This window comes from Mercurialis annua, linkage group LG4 (assembly GCF_937616625.2).
Source record: "Mercurialis annua linkage group LG4, ddMerAnnu1.2, whole genome shotgun sequence".
Classification (NCBI taxonomy): domain Eukaryota; kingdom Viridiplantae; phylum Streptophyta; class Magnoliopsida; order Malpighiales; family Euphorbiaceae; genus Mercurialis; species Mercurialis annua.
Window position 1 is genome coordinate 11102134 of NC_065573.1, and position 6147 is coordinate 11108280.

Genomic DNA, 6147 nt, shown 5'->3' on the forward strand with positions numbered 1-6147 from the left:
TGGCTTAAATCTCTAAAATGGCGAAACGTTTGGTTTTGTTTCGTAACATTTGTAAACGTTTGGCTTAAATCGCTAAAAAGGTGAAACATTTGGATTGGTTTCGTGACATTTTTAAACGTTTGGTTTATAAACTTTTCACATTTTTAGCGATTTAAGCCAAACGTTTACAAATATTACGAAACAAATCCAAACGTTTCGCCTTTCTAGCGATTTAAGACATGTTTACGAACGTTACGAAACAAATCCCAACGTTTGGCATAAATCACTAAAAAGGTGAAACGTTTGGATTTATTCCGTAACGTTTGTTAACGTTTGGCTTAATTTGCTAAAAAGGTGAAACGTTTGGTTTTGTTTTGTAACGTTTGTAATCGTTGGGCTTATATCGCTAAAACAGGCGAAATGTTTGGATTTGTTTTGTAACGTTTGTTAACGTTTGGCTTAAATTGCTAAAAATGTGAAACATTTGGATTTGTTTAGTAACGTTTTAAAGTTTTGGCGTAAATCGCTAAAATGCAGAAACGTTTGGATTTGTTTCGTAACGTTTGAAAGGTTTAGCTAAAATCGCTAAAATGGGGAAACGTATGAATTTGTTTTGTAACATTGTTTAACGTTTGGCTTAAATCGCTAAAAAGATGAAACGTTTGGTTTTTTTTCATAACGTTTTAAACTTTTGGCTTAAATCGCTTAAACGTGAAACGTTTGGATTTGTTTCGTAACGTTTTAAACGTATAAATTTGTTTCATAACGTTTATAAACGTTCGGCTTAAATCGCTAAAAAGGTGAATTATTTGGATTTGTTTCATAACGTTTGTAAACGTTTGGCTTAAATTGCTAAAAAGGTAAACATTTGGATTTGTTTCGTAACGTTTGTAAACGTTTGGCTTATATCGCTAAAAAGGGGAAACGTTTGGATTTGTTTCGTAACGTTTGTAAACGTTTTGATTAAAACGCTAAAAATGTGACACATTTAGATTTGTTTCGTAAGGTTTGTAAATGTTTGGCTTAATTTGCTTAAAAGGGGAAACGTTTGGATTTGTTTTGTAACGTTTGTAAACGTTAGGCTTAAATCGCTAAAATGGTGAAACGTTTGGATTTGTTTCGTAACGTTTGTAAACGTTTGGGCTAATATTGCTAAAATGGGGAAATGTTTGGATTTGTTTCGTAATGTTTGTAAACGTTTGGCTTAAATCGCTGAAAAGGTGAAACGTTTGGATTTGTTTCGTAAAAGGTGAAACTCTTGGATTTGTTTCATAACGTTTCTAAATGTTTGGCATTAATCGCTAACAAGGTAAAACGTTTGAATTTGTTCTGTAACATTTGTAAATGTTTGGCTTATATCGCTAAAAAGGCGAAACGCTTGGATTTGTTTTGTAACGTTTCTAAACGTTTGGCTTACATCACTAAAAAGGTGAAACGTTTGGAATTGTTTCGTAACGTTTGTAAACGTTTGGGTTTCTTTCAAAACGTTTGTAATCATTTGGATTAGATTGCTAAAAATTTGAAACATTTGGATTTGTTTCGTAACGTTTGTAAACGTTTTGCTTAAATTAATAAAAAGGGGAAACGTTTGGATTTGTTTCGTAACGTTTGTAAACGTTTGGCTTAAATCGCTAAAAAGGTGAAACGTTTGGATTTGTTTCGTAACGTTTGTAAACGTTTGACTTAAATCGCTAAACAGGAGAAACATTTGGATTTGTTTCGTAACCTTTGTAAACGTTTGACTTAAATTTCTAGATAGGTGAAACGTTTAGATTTATTTCGTAACATTTGTAAACGTTTGGCTTATATTGCTAAAAAGGGGAAACATTTGGATTTGTTTCGTACGTTTGTAAACGTTTGTGTCACGACCCAAATTTATGAGTCGCGACCGGCGCTAGGGAATGGGAGTGGTAGCTCCGAAACCCGTAGCAAGCCTAAAAACCTGTGTAAATTTTTCGCAAATCAAATCATATTTTATATATCAAAATATATGTAACCCCCTTTTACAAAAACATCAGAGTTAAAACGCATTGTACAAATACATAGACAAAAACATCTAGACTACTGTGGACCGCTAGAATGAAAACCTTCTTTCACTTCTTGTGCAAATGACTTCCGAGAATTTAAACTTCGGAAGCTTGACTTTCCAAATCATATCATGCTATCCCTGAAAAAATGGGAGGAGCAACGGGGTCAGTATAAAACTGAGTGAGTTCACCAAATTACACGCAATATCACATAAAGGGTTAAAACCGTTGAAAACCCATTTTATATATAGAAAATACTCTTTTGAAATCATATTGCATACCCTCTTTACTTTCCTTCATAATTCTTTGTTTATTTCATAAACTTATAGTTTATAAGTATTTGTCGTCCTTGATTTCTTATTATGATATTGATATTTTTCTTTCTCGTTTTGTTGCATTAGTTTTCGACCGAATCTTAAATCTAAGTTTATATTATCATGATTTTAAGTCGAACTAGATCATTGGCAAGTCTCTTGTGACTTGATCCTTATGGTTGGGTCCCGAGATAGTTCAACCGAGTTACCCATAACCATATGGTACAGTCCCGAGATAATTCAACCGAATTACATGTACCATTTTTCAATCCCAAACGATTGATAGGAGTCCCGAGATAATTCAACCGAGTTACTTCTTAGACACGTGTCCCGAGATAGTTCAACCGAGTTACCTTCGTGTCTGCATTCGGACTATGCACCCTGCAGGTCTTTTGAACTTAACTGTCGATTCATATAATTTCTATTGACATTTAATAGGAGGGTTTGTTCACATTGTTTCTCGATCTTGTTTCGTATTGATTTTCGATGTATCGCACTTACTTTTTATTGTGTATGAGTTCCGAGGATTATCATCGAGAATGGATGAGATACAGGTCCCGGAATAATTCTACCGAGTTCCACCTTATATCTCAGTTCTTATTATTGAATATGTCAGAGTTCACTTTTCTTATCTCATGTATTTATCATTTCGATGATTTATGTTGGGTTTTCTTGATCCTTTATGGACCATGACATGCACATTACAATCTACAAGCATACATCAATAACACACGCACGTATGGGTATTCATTATAATTAAAAGTACGTATAGGAACGTACAATGTATCTTTATAAATATATGAATAATAGTACATATAGGCATGTACTATATTTTTCTTATTTGTATTTGGTTCGATTTATGTCATTTTACTTTACCCATCCCCGGTGCCTTAATATTTATGTTATTATCAAAATAACACATTACGATAAAACAACATTTTCAAAGCATACATATGTATACATTTTAAAAGCAAACATCTCAAATATATAAATATTCATATATCTTTTCGTATTAAAATACGTAGCTTTATGAATATTAACGAGTAATTTAAAGTGTACTCACCACTTGCTATCCAAATTCTTCAAATAGGCGCGACGATATCTCAATCCGTTCGCCTTGAGCCGTATCGATAGTCACTCGTCCGGTCTACGCAAATATAATAATAGCAAGAATTAATAAAATTCAAGCTATATCTATTTACTAAAAAGTTGGTTTTCTAGCCAACTTTAGCTATTAAAAACGCGTACTTAAAATTGTCATACCCCTAAATAAAATTGACATTCTTAAATTTTGGAATGTCATCTACAATTTTTGTTTAGGTCTCAAACTGAAATTAGCACCCCAAGGTGTCGAAAACTAGCGGAGAAGTTAAGACCTAAGGCTGTCCAAAAACAGCAGTTCAGATTACACAATAAACTGTTCTGTCCAATTTGAGAAACTTAGAGGCTGATTCATGGAAAACGCAAACTTAGACATTTATAGACGACATCTCAAAGTTTCCGTACCAACAAACGGAACGTAATTTGGAGTTATAAAACTCGCGATATTGCTCTTGCAATATCACTGTTCTGCAGTGACAGTTTCTGCAAAAATGTCTAACTAATTTCCGTCGAACTAACGCCTATTATAACAAATTAAACGAATTCCGATTCGGGGCTATTTTAACATCAAAAACACGACTTCCCCAAGGTCCGAGGGCTGCCATTTCAGCCCTAAAAGGGCCGTTAGTTTCTGCTCTTAACGAGCAGAACCATATGCTGCCCCAAACAGAATTCTGCTTACGGCAGAATTCTGTTTGGCCGAGCAGAATTCATGGCTCGCTGCGGCATGTGAGGGGCTGGACAGAGCCTCATCGGGGCCTAGGGTCACAAAACAAATTCACAACTCTCTTCTCATCACACTTTACTCAACAATTCACAAATTCCATAGCTATATATATCATCAAACTACAAGCATCATGAACCACCTATGATTGCCGAACAATAAGCTACACAACTCGTCTATTTTTTTTTTTATCAACAACTTACTAATTTCAAAATTTACCTTGAATGCTACCTCATGGCTGAATGGTTCTAGCCTCCAATTCCCCATCAATATTGCTCAATTAAGCTCACCCTTCACCTTTCATAAACCATCAACCAAAAACCCTTAATCAACATCAAAACCTTAATTAAAACCTATCAATAATTCACCAAAAATAACCAAAAATTCCTTAATTATAAGAGCTTACCTTAATCTCCTCCTAACATGTGAATGATTTCTCCAAGAATTATTGAGTTTGGCAAAGAATTGAAAGTGATAGGGTTTGAGAAAGTGGGTTCGGCAAAATGGAGCAAAAATAGGTTTGGAGTTCCATTTTTCTCTTTTATGTAACAAATGAAGAGGAATGAAGAGGTGGGGTATTTATATCTTTGGCACAAATGTCCCTTTTAGTCCTTGATGTTGTCACTTCCTAAACTTTCAATTCCTAGCTTATCTTTCGTCCAATTTAGTCCACTAATCTTTTAATCATTCGATCTTGATAAATTCCGTATTATAAATACCCAAATTAATTATACTATTCCAATATCTTATAGCTTTACTTTCCAATAATTTATTTTGGCAATTTTGGCCAAAAACGCTCAAATTTCCATTTTGAGCTAACTTGCACTTTTTCTCACTTTTTCGTCCAATTTTCATATTAATGACTATCGATAACCACTTTATCGATATTACTTTCTTATCTTGAGAAAATAGAGTAAAAAACAACTTCCTTCGGAAGTTTGTGGTTAAAAGTCCACTTTAGTCCTTAAAGTGGTTTATTTACACTTTAGCCCTTATTCTTAATTAATCGTCAAACTTTCTTCTAAAACGATTTCGTATACTTACAAAACTTTGACGATCATTTATTAATAATATTTCACGGACCTTGGCGTGAATATTATTAGTTCTGGCTTTCCATCTTATTTTATTTTATTCTCTTTTTATCTTGATTAAATCCAGTTGCTCGCCTAATAATTTTCAATTAAAATTATTATTTTACGATAATTCCAATAGACCCGCTTCGGTCTAAGTCCTCATTATCCAATCCCAATCTGATAGTCTCATTCTTAATCTTTACTATTATCCCTCGTGGCACTACACGTAATACCTCAAAAATCTAGGTTATTACAGTTTGGCTTAAATTGCTAAAAATATGAAATGTTTGAATTTGTTTTGTAACGTTTTAAATGTTTGGCATAAATTGCTAAAAAGGTGAAATGTTTGGTTTTGTTACGTAACGTTTGTAATCGTTTGGCTTAGATCGCTAAAATGAATAAATGTTTGGATTTGTTTCGTATCATTTGCGAACGTTTGGCAAATGATACGAAAAATATTCGAAATGATCCTTTATATTTAACTTATATTCTAATTAAACATTAATATTATTAATCATTTATAATGTTTTCATCCTTTAATTAATTTAATTGTCAAAAATTTAAATTTTAGGGTAGAGATGAAAACGAAAAATCAAAAAAAGGGTACAAATGAACTTTTTCCCACGTGAGGGTATCAACGAAAAAATGTTACAAGGTATGGTTTTTTTAAGTAATTAGGCCAAAAGGTTAACCCTTGGATTTGTTTAGTAACATTTCTAAACGTTTGGCTTAAATCGCTAAAAAGGTGAAACGTTTGGATTTGTTTCGTAACGTTTATAAACATTTGTATTTATTTCGTAACGTTTGTAAACGTTTGGCTTAAATCGCTAAAAATGTGAAACGTTTGTATTTGTTTCGTAACGTTTGTAAACGTTTGGATTTCTTTCATAACGTTTGTAAACATTTGGATTAAATTGCTAAAAATTTGA

The 6147-nt window shown here is 33.0% G+C and overlaps 1 long non-coding RNA gene across 1 annotated transcript; it reads right to left on the reverse strand.

Moving 5' to 3' along the window:
* Window positions 1–1844: 1844 nt before the first annotated feature.
* On the reverse strand, window positions 1845–4676 carry LOC126679157 (uncharacterized). Its single transcript, XR_007640827.2, has 4 exons — window positions 4552–4676; window positions 4365–4442; window positions 3384–3467; window positions 1845–2146 (listed from the first exon to the last, which is right to left on the reverse strand). It is a non-coding gene; the product is annotated as an uncharacterized LOC126679157 (long non-coding RNA).
* Between the last annotated feature and the right edge of the window lie 1471 nt (window positions 4677–6147).